Below are 17,326 nucleotides of genomic sequence, written 5' to 3' on the forward strand. Positions count from 1 at the left end.
GTCGATAATGTCAAGATTGAGACCCCTGTCTTGATGCAAGAGCAGAAGGACTGAAATTACCCTAAGGAACTTAAGATTAATCTGCAGAGGGCAGAGCCCCAATTTGTTGAAAGCATAATAAAAGAATGGGTGTAGGGGAAACCTAATGATGTTCAAATGAACGATGGAGAATAAAACTTCCCCAGGAAGGAGACCCTCACCAGATCTCCCATCTAAGTTTATTGGATAGACTTTGAGAGAAACATCACGGGGAATGCAATTCTTGGATCGAATGGCCTTCAGATTAGGGGGAGCCATAGAGAAGGGGAGGAGTCCTAGGCAATAAAGGTGTCTTTTTCAAAGAGAGAGGTAAAAAAAAAACTGACCTTGGAAGTTTGTGATGAACACAGCAACAGCACAGTAGCCAAAAATCAAAAAGGAAAAACTCGCCAGATAAATTAAAGAAGGATCGCCGGAATGTGCAGGAAGGCAACGGAGAGTAGAAGCAAGATATAAAAAGAAAGATGAAGGTTGAAAGACTAAAATTTATAAAGAGAAAAAGTAAAGGCGACATGGAACTCAAAAGGTCAAGGCAAAAAGTGGCGCTGCAGATCTCGAAGTTTGGATTTTTGTGCTAGCCATTCGATTCCTCGTGTCATCGCTCCGAGCCGTCAAACCAAGATCGTGTCTTTTCAATAATCTCACCCTCATTAATGAGGGGAGAGATTATTGGGGGCAGATGAGGACACCAAAATGACCCGGGCTTGGTATGATCCGTATTGCAAAGGACGGGTCGGGTATAGATAGCTAGGATGGAGCAAGTTCACGCTGGATGGGCTCAGATCCATGAAGTCATTGCAGAAGCCCATATTAAAATGAGAGAAGTTGAGTCCAGGCAAAAGAGAACAGATAAGGCCCAGGCCAGAGGAGGTTCTAACCGTCTATAAATAAGGGAAATTGAGAGGGAAAAGGGGTTAGAAATTATTGGGAGTGTAAAATTTCTCTCTCAACAATTGGGGGAAATTCTTTGTACTTTCAGCCAGCAGCAGTCCCATTGTCAAGAAAAAAAAAAATGCAAATTCGATAACCAGTTAACTCAACAAATTAAATATGAATTTAGTTGATTCTATTCCTTAACAAAATTTATTTATTTATTTATTTATTTATTTATTATTATTATTATTGTGGAGGTGTAGGGTATGTCCTGCCTCCGCTGTAAACTATGAGTAATGATACTCTGTCCGATCAAATTGACCTACTCTTAGTCCGAACCCTACGTGTAACTGCTACTAATTACTATATAAATATGGAAAGATGCTGAAGAGGTTTTGACGACCCCCTCTCTATCTTTCTGATTTCGTTCTGCTGCTTCCTTGATTCTTTCTCTCTCTCTCTCTCTCTCTGAAAGTCTCTATTGGTTCATAAAATCAAAGGGGAAAATACATATATATGTTTGTTTGAAGAGGTAAAAAACGAACCCTAATAAGATTGAACGTATTTTTTTTTAATACATATTTTGACTTCTCTTTATATATTGTATTAGTTTTGGGGATTTGATTAAAAAAAAAACTTCAAAAGTTCATTAAGAGCTGTGATGATGAACAGTGAGTCAGAGAGAAAGAATCAATGAAGCAGCAGAACGAAGAAGATGAATAAAGAAATCAGAGAGATAGTTTTTTTCAATATATATTATGGCTTTTGTATATTGTATCAGTTTTGGGGATTTAATTAAAAAAAAAAAAAAGCTTCAAAAGTTCATTAAGAACTGTAATGATGAACCGTGAGTCAGAGATAAAGAATTAAGGAAGCAGCAGAACGAAGAAGATGAATAGAGAAATCAGAGAGATAGAGAGGGGTCATCAAAACCTCTTCAACTTATTTCCATATTTATTTTTGGTATGTTTAGCTTCCCAAATAAAATATCAATTATTTAGGAAATTACGTGACAGTTACACGTAAGATTCGGACTAGGAATAGGCCAATTTGATCGGACAGAGTATCATTATTCGTAAATTATATATAGAAGTTCGTTTTTCTTTTTACTTTTTTTTTAATATTGCTCGTGTTTGTTTGAGTCTTTAATGCAGATCTAATGAGGCGTTCGGCTCTTGGGGCTTTTGCCTATATTTGTGATCGGCTTTTGTGGCTGTTCGGCTTTTTGGACTTGATCAACTTCAGTTGGTCGAAAGTCCACTTCGTTATGATGTTGGCACTGTTGACAGGATCAATCAGTACACGTCTGACCAGGCAATTGGCTACTAGCAAACTGATTACTAGTGGGTCCTCATATGGATGATGTATCCCCCTGAGATCTCCCTCATATATGGAAGGAAATATGCGTAGGACTCAGTTTACACTCAACAGTGTTGATTTCGCAGATCCTTCGTAACTTATGGGCTTGTTTTAGTTAAATCCTATAAGAATTCTCTGGCTGTTTGTCCTTTTCCGAAAGACCATGAATCGTATTGATTACCTAAACAGGATGGTTATCTACCGCAGCCTTTGGAGTTGGACGGGTTCGCTCAAGTTACCTTTGTTGTCCCGGGTTAATCAGGTAGTCTGCCAATTCGCCTTTGGTCACTAGTGCCTCCACATGCCTTCTTAAACTCTTGCAATCATTGGTTAAGTAGCCAAAATCATTATGGAATACACAGTACTTACTTTGGTCTCTCTGCTCTATTGGTTGTCTGATCGGTATAGGTATCTGAAAAATGTTTCTACCCTTAGTCTTTTGGTTTAATCTGGCCAGTGTCACTTTGAGAGATGTGACCTTTTCAGCTGTTCGAGATTTTTTCTCAGAGGTTCACGTTGGGTCCTTGAGGTGCTCGGTCATTCCTTCGGTCGGCTCTCCACAGTGACCAGAGTTGCTCTTTGTTGTCTGGTTATTTCATTTTCTTCAAGTCTGATATAGTTTTGCGCTCGTGAATTCAACTCTGACATGTTTGTCGGAGTCTTCCTCACCAGAGAAGAATGAAAACGTGAACCTTGTACCATGGCTATCTTGAATGTTTCTATGGTTGTATCTTGATTGCAATCCGGAATTCTTGAGGATTCCGTGTTGAACCGAGTGAGAAATGTTTGCAAGCCTTCTCATTTCATCTGTCGAATCGTAAAGAGATTGGCAATGGTCTTTTCTGTTTCTTGTTCCCGCAATATTGGGCAAGAAACGCAATGCATAGCGTCAAAGTTCGAGATTGATTTGCACAGGCGATTTTTGAACCATTCCAGGGTTACCCTTGTCAGACTGGATGGGAATATCTTGCACATGAACGGATCGTTGTGTGCCTCTAGCGTCATTTCCTGAGTATAATGATTAAGGTGCTAGAGAAGGTCTCCAGTCCCATTGAACTTGATGAATTTCGGCATTGTAAACTTCTTGGGTCTTGCAACCCGTCCTATCTCATCCGTAAAGGGAGTCTTCACTATTGATGCAGTGAATTCTCTCGCCATATCCTCGGGTGTTTAGGCCTTCAGCCCTTTGATTTGTTCGTCCATTTCCTTTCGGAACCTAGCGATAAAATCATTTCCCGATGATTGTTGATCGGCAACCGAGACTCATGCCTCCTTTCTTCTTGAATCGACATCATCTGAGGGTGGGACCTTGGTGGTTCATGGCCCTCCCATAGTGGAGTTTCCTGGGATGCGGGATTGACTTGCTGTTTCCTCGGCATCATCCAATGTTCCGTCAAACTACTGCCGTGGAACCCTCTGCTCGAGAAGAGGGTTGTTGAGCCCGGGTGCCAAGGGAGGGTCTTTGTTATGACGCTCGGGTTGTGGATGATCAGTGGATCATTCTGCCGAGTGTTGCTTCAAAGTCCTTCATTTTCTTGGCGCAAAGCGTTGATTTGTGCTATGTTAGCTTCATAAAACTGCCTTAGTGCATTGATCTATTCAGTATTAGCTTTCGTTGGCTTGTCGAAGGACGTCAAACTGTATTTGCATCTTTTCACGTTTTTTTTGCATGATTCCTATTGTTGTGCACGTGCGGCGTCTAATCCTGTTGCCATTCCAGAGCAATGTCGCATGAAAGTGGTAGAAAACAAACTTTTTGTAACGAATTCCCACAGACGGCGCCAAAGTGTAGGTGCAATTTCTCACACCCGAACACTTAAAGAAATAAATTAAAAGAAGGTATATGGGATATGGAAAAGATAGTAGACAATTTTGCAAGAGAGAAACAATGATGGGAATTCAATGCCTTTCCATTCTCATTCATACTCTATTTATAAGCTTTTGCAGAGAATTACGTGGAGCCGTTATTGGCAGTTTTCTAGACGTGCTTGTTTATGCTTACTGATCGTGCACCCCTTTCTTTTATGGCGGGTGTTATGGAGTTATAAGCTAACCGTGATCGGGCTGACCCGTTTTATGTTAAGTGGAGTTTCCTTCGTTAATCAGGCCGACTTGACATGTTTGTGGACTTTTTGTTATTGGGCTCCCAACTGATAATGGGCTTCTGGGTGGTTTCAATTAGCAATTGGCCGTACATTTATTGCCACGTGGTATGTTGTGGTTGGTGGGGAATTTTTCCTCCACAAATGATCAATTTATTTTCTTATAAACGAGACATTTGATCTTTGTAATGAAAATTTCACAATCGTTAAATGTTAGCTTAATGCAAATGAGTTCAAATGGTGTTGAGTCCAAGATTTTCATTGGATTGCAATGCGTGCAAGCACTTAGTTGTACCTCTTTTGTAATTTTTGTGTAATGATGCTATTTTTTTTTTTTAACCATAATATATTTACATAGTTTCTAAAATAAGCTTGGTGGAAACAGGTTTACTGGTCTTTGATTGGAATTTGGGATGCATTATTGGAGATAATCTACTTTCAAGCGACACAATTAATATTTTTTAAATTTGTACATGTTTATTATATAGATTTGGCCTAATATGTAAAATAATTTTGTAACACTTATAAAATATGTGCAAGTCAGCAGGAAAAAGAATACACAGCTACAGACTTCGTATAAAAAAGATGAGCAAGAAAAAAAAAACGAAAAAAAGAGAGGATAAAATGCACCAAACACCGTAGACAAGAATCAAAATGCTGAAGCCTCAAATACAGCTGCTTTAGCAACTGAACAGCTTCACTTCCGCGCTATTCTCCATATGCAGCAAGTGAACAAAATTCTCAGGAATTTGTTCCTCAGCACTTAATCCCAATGAAGAAGATCAACAAGCCAAGACCAGACCCGATTCAAAGAACAAATGCTCCAAAAAAAATCCACACCCTTCAAACAATTATGGCACACTCTGAAACTGATCCCTCTCTTTTGCAAATTATGCACAGGAATTTTATTTTGCAAAATAACAGAGCCTGTAAAACTAGTAGAAGGCCTTCCTCGATTCCAGACTAGTTTAGCCAAGTCCTTTTTTGGCAGAATGAAATGTACATAAATTTCGAAAGGTTACAAAATTAGGATCCCCTTTCTTTAGAGAAATACCACCAGGTCCTTGATGCAAATGGATTGAAGCAATTAACTACCCTTTGAACATGTTACATCAATAACTCCATAGTAAATTGTCAAATGAGCCAAGGTGAACAAAGTAAATATCAGTTGGAAGTTATTTGGTCATGCAGTGTCAGGGGTCAGCTATAACTCCTGTTGAGCTCCCCACAAAGTAAAGATCATCTTGGCTTGTCTCTAATTGAGTGCACAGGCTCTTGGTTCATTTAATTTAACAAGTCAACAACAGGCTTGAAAATAACCAGTTATAAAGTACAATGTTAACGAAGCCAAAGGTTGTTTCGACTACACGCATTTAATAGATGAGCCTATAAATGGTTCTCCATTGCCACTTCATCCATTTAACCGGAACATAAATAAGTGCTGAGTTATGCCAAACATGATTTTGTGAACAACTCATTTTATGAAAAATTTAGCAACTCTCTTAATTTGACAAAGAAACTCTCTGCTGAGTTAAAAAAATGGGAATATGATGGAAATTATATCCAATTACAGAAAAACTGCATCAATGAAAGAACATATAGCAGATCCTCCATGGATAACCACGATGTCGCCTAACTGTTGAATTCATAGATGCAAGTACAGGTGTAATGTTTTATACCTACTTCAAATGAGAGAAAACCTAACTATCTTATCTGATTTATGATTCTATTACACCAGGGTTTACTTCCCTAGAATGGAATTTCCAATATAGAGCCTGTCAAACATCAGGAGAAAAAGGTAAACATACATTATTCACCTGCAAGCACAGAAAAACATTACATTTGTATCACCACAAGTTGAAAAAAGATCCGGTCACCCATCAAATTTGCCACATCATGTCAGAAGGGACTTGTAATTGCATCAAAATAAAATCACAGCAAAAGTAAGGAAAGCTGATAAAATTTTTAAAATATATGTGCTACTAGGTGACAAAGGTAGAACCCCCTTGTACCATGATGTAGCACCATTATTGATTCCTAGTGAAAACTGGTAATGAGATGCACCCGAATGAAAAATTAAAACCAGACTAGGTAAGACCGTAAGAGAACCAAAATGTACGTGGCAGAACATACAGTGCTGAAGGCATGTTATGCATTTCGTTTGAACCCTCTCTGGACCTGTGATTCCGTTTCTTAGTCCTGAATCAATGAATTATCACGAGAGAGAAGATTGGATTAACAATGATCACTACTATACACACACACAGAAACACGTGATAAGCAAAAATGGTTCCTTCTATACATGTCAAGTGTAAATATAGTACTTGTCATGTGAGCCAGGATCCCGACATGATTTGAGCTTCCGGTCAACATGCTTCATATCGGCAGCAGTCGGGGTCTCAAGTTTACTTGCCTATAATGAAAGCCAGCAAAAAGTTAAAAGTAGGTATGTGGAGCTAACAGAACCATGGAAATGCTTGGTTCAGTGTTTTGAGAGCAATTTTCTCTCCCCAAATATGAAAAGAACCAAAAAAGTATATCTAAAATCCATTTGGTGGCCAAGAAAAAGAGGAAAATAGGTATGCATCATAACTAAATTGAATTACAATTGACTTGATATAGTCATACCAAAAAATCTATGGCATTCAGAGGAACAGTGAGCTCTGAGATGGTGTGTGCAGGATGCTGGTGAGAGAGGATGCTCCCAAGATATCTGCACAGAAATCATTTGACAAAACAAAACAATTTTTTAGCCAAGAAAGGTAGGTGAGCTACAAGAAATTAATTTGTTAAATACTTGCAGAACCAATTCAAATCTCTTAAAGTTGAGAACACCATGAACTTCATTTGACTTGCGCAAAGCAACCAATGCCAACTGCACCAAATTAATGGAGAGACACAAATAATAGGAACTATGAAACTATATAGAGAACAGACCATGGTATCAAACCACAATCCAAATCTGAAAACTGAAAGTTCCCCAGCAAAAGTCCTAGGCTATTTTTAAAATCAGGGGTCAGTGCTTGGTGCAGTGGTAAAAGCTGGGGCTGACAAGCTTGAAGAGAGAGATTCAAGTATGAGAACAGTCACTTATCCAAAAGTTAGGGGCCTGATTTATTCTCTCCACTATCTTTTCCAACCCAGGGATGTTGAAGCCTGTATGATCTTCCTTCAAGAACCTTAAAGATAAAGAGCCATAATCATGTGTCATGAACGTTATAGATATTGCAATAAAGTAATTGTAAGTACGTTGTGTAATAAGAACAATTTATGAAAAAGTATTGAATTCATACATCCAGGGCATTGGTTCCCTTGTCCATCAGATCGAGTTTGTTTACCACTCCAAATGTTCTTTCACCTAGAAATACCAAATAAAATATATAAAGGATTGATACATAAATAAATTGTTGGGCTTGTATACAAATGTTCCCATTAATAGACAAGAAAATTACACCACCAATTTCACTATACCACTAGAATCAACTTCTTTTGCAAGCTTTATAGCATCAGAAGTGGCCATAGCTTGATTTGCTGGAGAAATGGCCAATATAATGCAATTGGGCTACAAAAACAGTGAAATCCATTAGATGACCAATGGAACAAAAAACGAGTTGATAATGCAGTGAAATACCTAAATCCTTATCAATTTAGAGACTGGTTCCATGATGAAAATTGATTTTAATTCCCACAAAGCAGATAACAGAATAATACATGTTTCCATACACAAAAATGAAAATGATATAAAAAATGACGTTCTGTTCTAGTCTTCTGCGACATCAGTAGAGAAAACTCACACTTCTAGTTATCATGGTTGCTCTCTATGTTGACCAAAAAGGATCAGGTCTTCAAACTAATCTTCTTAAACGAACAACCATGATTCAGCCAACAACATAGTGGTCTTTTCCAAAGCAATGCCCTCCCAACCCATGGGCCAAAATAATCAGAGTGCCGTTCAAGTGTCTTAGTTATTATTTCATCCGGTACTATTATTCAGCTTGCTTACATTCCCCAATCTCCCTCAACACCTCAGCATTGTGCTGATTTACCATCACTAAGACTCAAAAGCTTAAGAGAACTTTCTGTTCTACTCAATAAATAAGATTAATGGTGCATTTATGGGTGTGTTATATATTATATCTGTATTTTCACACTACATTTTATAGTCAACTATATACGTAAAACCATTGTATATAACAGTCAGCATTGCTCTCCCCTCAATAACGCATACACTTTACATATCAGTATCTTCATGTACATAGATAGTTGTTACCAAAAGACCATTCTCACCAAACATGCCCCACAAGTTGGAGGTTTGAGTGCATACTCATGACTGGATTATAATTCTAGTCTTAAGAACAATTCCTTAATCCCATTTCCTTGGAAATATTAAAAAGTATTCTAGATCTAGTAAAATGGAAAGATCTTAATACCATCAAATTTTCCCTCATAAACACAAATATTTCTCTGAAGTAAATATTCCTCGAGTCTTTCCAAAAATTTTGATTATACAAGTGCTTATTTTCCCATTATAACAACAGCTACTCATTTGCTAGGAAATCAAATGGCTGATCCTCTAAGTTTCTGGAGTCTGGGATTTCTGAAGCATTCATCAACACTTCGTAGCTGTTAGAATGGTTATATTTGGGGCACACTTGTAATTAGCTTACCCCACATGGGTATTTTACTCTTTTATTTTAGTCTTTTTCCTTGACTGTTGCTATAATTATGGGATTAGATTAGCTGACTGATCTCTTGCATAGTTATTGAAATTATTCTTCCCTGATTGTAGCCACTGTAATTATTCCTCCTTGACTGTAACCTACCACATTCTCATGCCTATGTAAAGGGCCTTATGTACTATTCATGATTTATGGAATTCAATACAATATGCAATTTTCCATCTCTTCTAACAGTAGCAACTGGAGGTAAATTCTAGATTCATAGACTCAACTTAATAAATGGTCTCACCTTCTCAACATAAGAAGGGACCATGTTATCAAAATCTTCAACAATAGTCTCTGGCTGTCCTTCTGCAAAAAGCAAAAACTGTTGTAACTAAAAAAATTCCAGTAATTCTTATCAAAAGAAAGCATGAAAAATATAATTGAGATACGAACCCACGGCAACCTTTGTCAACCCAGGCAGATCTATTAGTGTTAAGTTTACAACTGCAACACAAAACCATGCACTTGATAAGTGTTGTCAAGCATAAAACAGAAGTGAAGAGAGAAATGAAACACGAAGAACACAAGGATATTACGTGGTTCAGCCACTAGGACCTACATCCACGGCACAAAGAGACCAAAGGGCTACATCACTTTATAAAATATTCTCTCTTAATCTTTGTATACAATGATCACCTCTATTTATAGGTGAAAGAATAGAGGTGATAAATATGGAAAATACATTAATGGAATATTCCTAGAATCAATACCATAAATCACTCCATTCAATATTCTATCAAAGGCTAAAATCTCTCCTATGATATTCTCATATCAAATATTATGTCAAGTAGTAATTGAAGGGTTCTTATAATAATATTTTCCAAATATAACATCTTCTAACACTGCCCGTCAAGCTGAAGGGTGTATGGAAATAATGCTCAGCTTGCATATCAAATCATAAAATAGATCATTTTCCAACGATTTGGAAAAAGACAATAAAACTGCTAGAGACATGGTGAATGCGAAGAACAATGCTACCAAACACACCGGTAGCCCAAATAAGTCCACATAGCACCAAACACATGGCGAAGGTTACGAACAATGCTACCGAACACACCGGCAGCCCAAACAAGTCAATAGAAACTGCCGGAGACACGACAAAGGCGAGGACAATGCTACCGAACACACCGGCGGCCCAAACAAGTCGATAAAAACTGTCGGAGACACAGCAAAGGCGAAGAACATTATTGCCGAACAAACCGGCAGCCCAAATAAGTCACAAATAGCACCGAGAAACCCTCAACAACATTTAAGATACTAAGAAATTAGGCTCTGATACCATGTTGTTAAGCATAAAACAGAAGTGAAGAGAGAAATGAAACACGAAGAACACAAGGATATTACGTGGTTCAGCCACTAGGGCCTACATCCACGGCACAAAGAGCGCAAAGGGCCACATCACTTTATAATATATTCTCTCTTAATATTTGTATACAATGATCACCTCTATTTATAGGTGAAAGAATAGAGGTGATAAATATGGAAAATACATTAATGGAAGATTCCTAAAATCAATACCATAAATCACTCCAATCAATATTCTATCATAGGCTAAAATCTCTCCAATGATATTCTCATATCAAATATTTTGCCAAGGAGTAATTTAAGGGTTCCTATAATAATTTTTTCCAAATATAACATCTTCTAACAATAAGTCATAATTCCAAACTAAAGTGAGTTGAAAAAAATAAGTAAAATATGTTCAAGCTATGTTTGGCTGGCATGGAATTGGAATTGGTGGAATTAGAGAAAAGCAACTCAAAAAATTGAACCAAATTTTTCTTCAATTCCACCAATTTCAATTCCAAGGCTCCACTTCCATGCCGCCAAACACATCCTCAGATGACAAGTCAGAGATCAGAGGGTAATGTATCATACATAATGTCACAGCCCATGATTCTCGAAAATGCTAATGCATTAAAGTGGCAAGGTCCTCGACAAGTGCTTGCACTAAAAGTAAAGAAACTAATGAAGTATGAAGGAAGCATTAAAAACTTCATGCCTAGGCGGTTTCATGTCTAAGCATTGTCTGTTATTCTTCTCTTGGGAGTCAAATCCTTAAAATTTATAGATTACGTTGAATGACAAGAAATCCGTGTAAGATAGCTGGCAAGAAAAATAAGCCAAGATGATTTGGCTGATATTTAAGACTAATACCTATTTCACTCTGCACCTAAGTTATAAACTCTAGTGTTGTATTTCAGGTCCCTTATGGCATGCAACTCCAATAAGGTTAAAAGTGGGCCTTCTTTGGTAGCTAAAGGTTGCTAAGCATAGCCATCTTTACATCATCATTTTCACAGGATATCTACTAAAGTTACTAAAATGACATAACACTTGGTATCCATCTCTATCTACAAAACATATTATGATTTTTGAGCTGTTTATGAGAATATAAAGCTTCCACTTACTCTCAAATTATAGTGCATAGATTGGCAGAGAATAGTATTCCAAATAGAACTGGGTTTGAAATCAAAAGGTGGAATTTTTTTTCCCTTTATTGTTTAGTTATCATCCTTCTTGAAACACTCATAATTGAGAAACACACTTATTCTGTTCTCATAAAGCAAATGCATATTCTTTCTCTAATGATCCCTTCTATCTATGCTTGCAGTCAACAGGAAATTTTCATCAGTGCACATGCTCTAATGGGGACTACAAGCACTTTAACATTTTTAGGTTAACACAAAAAACTAAACCCACAGGCCCTCCAAATTCCTTATTTGGCACTGACATGTTATAGTTTAGTTTATATATAATCACATTACAAAAGATTCTTCTCATTGTGAACTAAATTTCAGCATCTGTCCTTTTCTACCACTACTTAAACCGAGGTATCCAATAAGTTTTGTGCTTTCTCTACCTAAGCATCAATTAGTACAATAATTTTTATAAACAATATGACAATAGCCTAATGACCATCATAATTCCACTTCCATGCTAACATGGATCTAGCAGGTTTGAATTTGTTACTAAAATGATGGAACACAATATATCTGTCAGCTTTTTTGTTACATTATGCTGGACAGAAAAGGCTAAACTAGAAGCATGGTAGGTTTACTCTACAAATGAGAATGCAGATTGGAGAAAAATTATGTTGGTCAAGATAGATATTTATAATAATTTTTGGGATTCTGCCTTAATTACGATCTCAGTAATATCACATTGTAGCGTCTTCTCCAAGAAAATTGTTAGTTAATTTTAAAGGCACACAACTTAAAAGAATTGACAAACTCTAGTACATAACTCCTTGAAATAATATCATACTACCCTGAGGGGTAAAAGACTTATTATGTAGAAGTTACTACAGTAGAAAGAATTGTATAGCCTATAGGAGAGCAGGCCTATATCCACGGCAAAGACATGATAAATAAATGTGAAAGAACACCAATAGCCTTAATGGAATACACGGTTCAATAACATGACAAGGGAAGGAACATAAAAGAAAGGGAAAATAGAAAAACAAACATACACACTGCTAAATAAGCAGCAAAATTTACTTCTTTGTGCCATATTTTGTTTCCATTTGGTATAATTAGAATCTAGAGCAAATGTTGATGAACATTACCGAAGACCATTGCCCAAGGTTTTCCCATCAATTCAGAGTGGTAGGAGGGGTGGACTGGCTATAATCCGGCCCCCAGCTTTATACGCATCTGGTAGTATGATTGGATCTCTATGCCAATAAAAGCTATAATGGCACAGAACCCTGACTCTGAATGGATATGTTCAATAAAATAATGAAAACATAAACCCTATATCTTTCAATATAGGTGTAAATAGAAATTAAGATAATTAAAAGAATTTAATAGATATTTCTATATTTAATATGAACTGAGAGAGGGAGAGAACTTCAGTATTTTCAAATGAAACAAGATTCATGCAATCAAGATCATATAAGTGGTTGCATCCGCAAGAAGAGGAGTTGCATTGTCCATGTTGTGGGTGTAACAAGGATGAAGGAAAAAACAAAAAGAACGTGGATTGGAGCAGTGAGGAATAACATGGTTGATTCCTGAGCAGGGAAAAAAGGAGGAAAGAATGACATGGCTCAAAAGGACGTATGGCCCTAGAATAAACAGAGTGGCATAATAAGATTTTTGTAGATGACCCATAAAGGGATAAAGCACATTCAGTTGAGTTGCAGATACCATTGCAAGTATCAGATGAAGATATAAAAAAAGCATATACAATAAACAGATATAGTTCAAATATTCAGTACAACATTACTATTCGGTGATACGAACCAAGACTCGGGTACTAGATAAGAGCAGAGTGAATACAAACCATTTGGAGAATGTATGCTCAAGTGAATTGGAATATTAGAGATTTGCTTAGACTTCCCAGTTATACGATCTGTTTCATCTTGGATCTCCTTACGCATAGCAGCTGCATAAGCAAAAATAAATAAACAAAATTAGTGTTCATCAATAAATGCAGAATTGTATTTCAAATCAGTTATAAAACTTTACTACGTATTCAAACAAAGGAGAGTAAAGATAATTATAGAGCACGCCTAGCTTCATAAACTTGGAAGAAAAAAAGTCACTGCTGAATACAGTCTGATAAGCAGAATCATTTCAGGATGATATTACTTGAGAAAAAGGAAAAAATGATGCCAGTCATTCGGAAGTTTCCTACATAACCTGATTTATGAGTTTATCGGCTTAATTGATTCAGGTGTTCATTAAGAGTTTCCTCCATCAGAATATTAACAGAACAGGGATGAGAGACTCAGTAGATTCTTTACATATACTATAATAGACAAGATAAATCAGTGATGAATAATGACAAATGTCAAGTGATTAAATCTTGGGCCATCACCAGAATCAAACCTCTAACTCCTAAGTACTGTAATTTTGTAATAACTGGAAAATAGATCAAAGATATAGAAATACTAGACTGGTATATTATAATTGCGATGAAAATATGGACCAAGAAAAAAAAATGAGGTAGTGAAGGAGTAGAAATATAAAAAAAAAAAAGAAAGAAAAGAGAAATATGTAATATGTTTGAATGAGATTTAATAATATGTAAAGGCTTGAATGATATCAATCACTCATTCACAGCTCTAGTATTTATAGATAAAATAAGAGCACATGCTCATATTATAAGAAAAGAAATTAAATCAAATATAAATCAGATCTTTGCTAATATGGTAAGTCATTCCATAAATCATGGCTATCATATATGCTAACATATGCATAAGCAAATCTATGCTAATATGGTAAGTCATTCTATAAATAGTGGCTATCATATATGCTAACACTCCCCCTCAAGTTGGCGCGTGGATATCTGAAACACCCAACTTGGACAACGCATCTTCAAACACAGTCTTGCTAGCATCCTTCTTCAGAATCTACAAGTTGCAGAGTGCAAATCTGACTAGATTAAAAATGTCAATCGACAAACCAAAAATGTCTCCTCAAACCATAAACAATTAATAATGTCTACTCAAACCGTAAACAACCAATCACATCTACTTAGACCGTAAACAACCAACAATGTCTCCTCAGACTGTAAACAAATAACAATATGTCTCCTCAGACCATAAACAAACAACAATATGTCTCCTCAGACCGTAAACAACCAACAATGTCTCCTCAGACCATTCCCCATCACATGTTTAAAACATGTAGATGGAAGAATCAACAATGTCTCCTCAGACCATTCCCCTTTATACATATGTTTAAACAATGTAGAAGAAAGAATCAAAAATGTCTCCTCAGACCATAAAAAAGAAACAACTATATCTCCTTAGACTGCTTCTGAATGGGTGGGTGCCGAACTCGCAATGCCCTTATTGTAGTCGGACCACCCTAACTCTGATACCAAGAAGAAATACAATATAGAAGGAAAAGGAGAAAAATGAGATAATTGTGTAAAAGGTTTGAATGAGATTTAATAATATGTAAAGGCTTGAATGATATCAATCACTCATTCACAGCTCTAGTATTTATAAATAAAATAAGAGCACATGCTTATATTACAAGAAAAGAAATTAAATCAAATCTAAATCAAATCTCAACTAATATGGTAAGTCATTCCATAAATCATGGCTATCATATATGCTAACATATGCATAAGCAAATCTATGCTAATTTGGTAAGTCATTCCATAAATCGTGGCTATCATATATGCTACTAGAAGTAATTAGCACATGATTGGCCCCTAACAATGAGAACTACTTTTGGGGAAGAAATTGTAAGAAGCCATTCTTTCTATGTATTGGTTGTCAAATCAATCACTGAAGAAGGAATTCCTTTTCTAGTTTGCTTTCTGGAAATAGAGTCCCACTATGTGTTGGAGTAAGCCCATTCATAACTTCCAAGTGGCAAGGAGATGAAGGTACTCAATCTTCATGAACATAAGCAAGGTGGTGCAAACCCATATGAACATATACAAGATTCACTACTTTGTATTACTAAAAGCAGAATATATAATAAGGAAGCAAAAATACATTTCTTTCTACCACCATCCTATCAAGAGCCCACAGCTACATTAGCCATTCAGTGCATTATGATTAGCTAATCTCAATTCTCAAGGGAACAGACATAAAATAAAATTTGAAAACAGAATATTATGTACATTAACCAATTGCCTCCAAGAAATTGTTAATGTGCTATAAAAGTTTGTGCCTTGAATGACTAGCAGTGGGCAGCATCACGGCCATAGAATGGCACCAGGTGGTGCCGAGGCAGCCAATATCTTCAGTGAACTTTGTTGTGGTCCAATGGGATGCCTTCAGTCGATGTGTCAATGGGGTTCAGCAGTGGTCACCTCTACCGAGTTGGTCTAATAAGGAATTACCAAGTCATAGAGAGCAGATATCATCCTAGAATCATGCAACATGCGATATATCCCTTGATATCAACTCCACCAAACTTCGGCCACCAAGCAAATTTTTCTAAAATCCCAGTGGGTTAGTATGACATGTCCACAACCACGAGATAGGCCACATCGATAGCTGGAAAGTGGGATATCACATGACTGCATACCAAGAGGTAGCCACATTAATAGCCACACCCCGAGCTATACACAATGTCCTTCTCTCAACCTATAAAATGCGTGAAGTGTATCAGGATGCAGTGGGTTTTGTTTCAGGTATATCTGGAGAAGGCAACAAGGTGTGTCTAAGGAGAAAGACAACTTTCAATCTCATATGTGTGTTTATGGACAAGGCAGGTGTTTATGGACAAGGCAGGGGTCCCATTAAATTATCATATGTAGCTATGGAGAAGGTAGCAAGGTCTGTCTGCAATCAGGCTTGTATTGATACGCCTACGGAGAAGATAAAAGATAATAATAAGAAGATCGGGGACTATCTGTGGAAATAGGCTGTGCACGGTCAGAAAAATGTTGAATCGAGCCACATTGGGGCAGAAACCTACCACAGATAATAAGCCTGTATGAAAGGTGAAGACAACAGATCTATTGGAGATCAAAATTATGCCTGTTAATGACAATATAAGTCTGTTACACAAAAGTCTGCTGAGAAGGCATAAGACAGCTAGATTATTGGACGCAGAGTCAGAGAATGGTGTGGTCAAGTTTCCTGGAGTCATGATGTAGAGTTGCATGGTAGGGATGCCTTCACCTCGACAAGTAGTCTTGAGGTGGTGTGGTATTTAAGTCATAACTGAATAAAGAATTCAGGAAATCTAACAAAAGGAAGAAAGAATCAATCAAATCTTGCTTGGTCTGCGCTGGGAACCCAAATGATTCATATATATGCCATGTGTAGGAGTGATAAACCATGGATGTTGTTCCAATTGGAGATACCATGTGTCGGATGTGTAGGAAGGCGTAGGTGTGGCCGTGGAACGAATATAATTGTCTCTTATGTAACTTTTATCACTAATCCTACATAGAGACTTCCTTGGAGACGTTATGAAGTAGAAGGGGAAGTCACACTTGGGCTGCCACCTCAGTGCCACATGGAGAGGTGATGTATGCCACCTTCTCACAAAATGAAGCATTAAGTCAGGTATCTACAGTCACGGATACAGTGATAGTACAGAACTGCTGATATTGAATGAGAGACCTAATTTCTAGACAAGGTTAAGCAGGGAAGATAAAAGGTACAATTCGAGCTATTAAAGATAGATTAATCTGTATGTTGCAGTTAAGCAGGTAAGTTAACTGCGTCAAAAAACTCAGAAAAAACTTTGATCTTTAATTTAGAATATTAAGTTCACGTTGAAAAGAGTGCACCATGCCCCAATCTCA

At 37.0% G+C, this 17,326-nt stretch overlaps 2 long non-coding RNA genes across 2 annotated transcripts; both read right to left on the reverse strand.

Annotated features, from left to right (window-relative positions):
* Positions 1 to 6,365: 6,365 nt before the first annotated feature.
* Positions 6,366 to 7,546, reverse strand: LOC132302421 (uncharacterized). The gene is made up of 3 exons (XR_009480822.1): positions 7,002 to 7,546; positions 6,698 to 6,786; positions 6,366 to 6,572 (listed from the first exon to the last, which is right to left on the reverse strand). It is a non-coding gene; the product is annotated as an uncharacterized LOC132302421 (long non-coding RNA).
* Positions 7,547 to 9,341: 1,795 nt separating this feature from the next.
* Positions 9,342 to 13,471, reverse strand: LOC132305537 (uncharacterized). Its single transcript, XR_009481623.1, has 3 exons — positions 13,385 to 13,471; positions 9,491 to 9,541; positions 9,342 to 9,403 (listed from the first exon to the last, which is right to left on the reverse strand). It is a non-coding gene; the product is annotated as an uncharacterized LOC132305537 (long non-coding RNA).
* Positions 13,472 to 17,326: the final 3,855 nt, after the last annotated feature.

The sequence above is a fragment of the Cornus florida genome, unplaced genomic scaffold (assembly GCF_030987335.1).
Source record: "Cornus florida cultivar Cherokee Brave unplaced genomic scaffold, ASM3098733v1 CherokeeBrave_3.0.0_Hap2_Chr04, whole genome shotgun sequence".
NCBI classification, from domain to species: Eukaryota; Viridiplantae; Streptophyta; class Magnoliopsida; order Cornales; family Cornaceae; genus Cornus; species Cornus florida.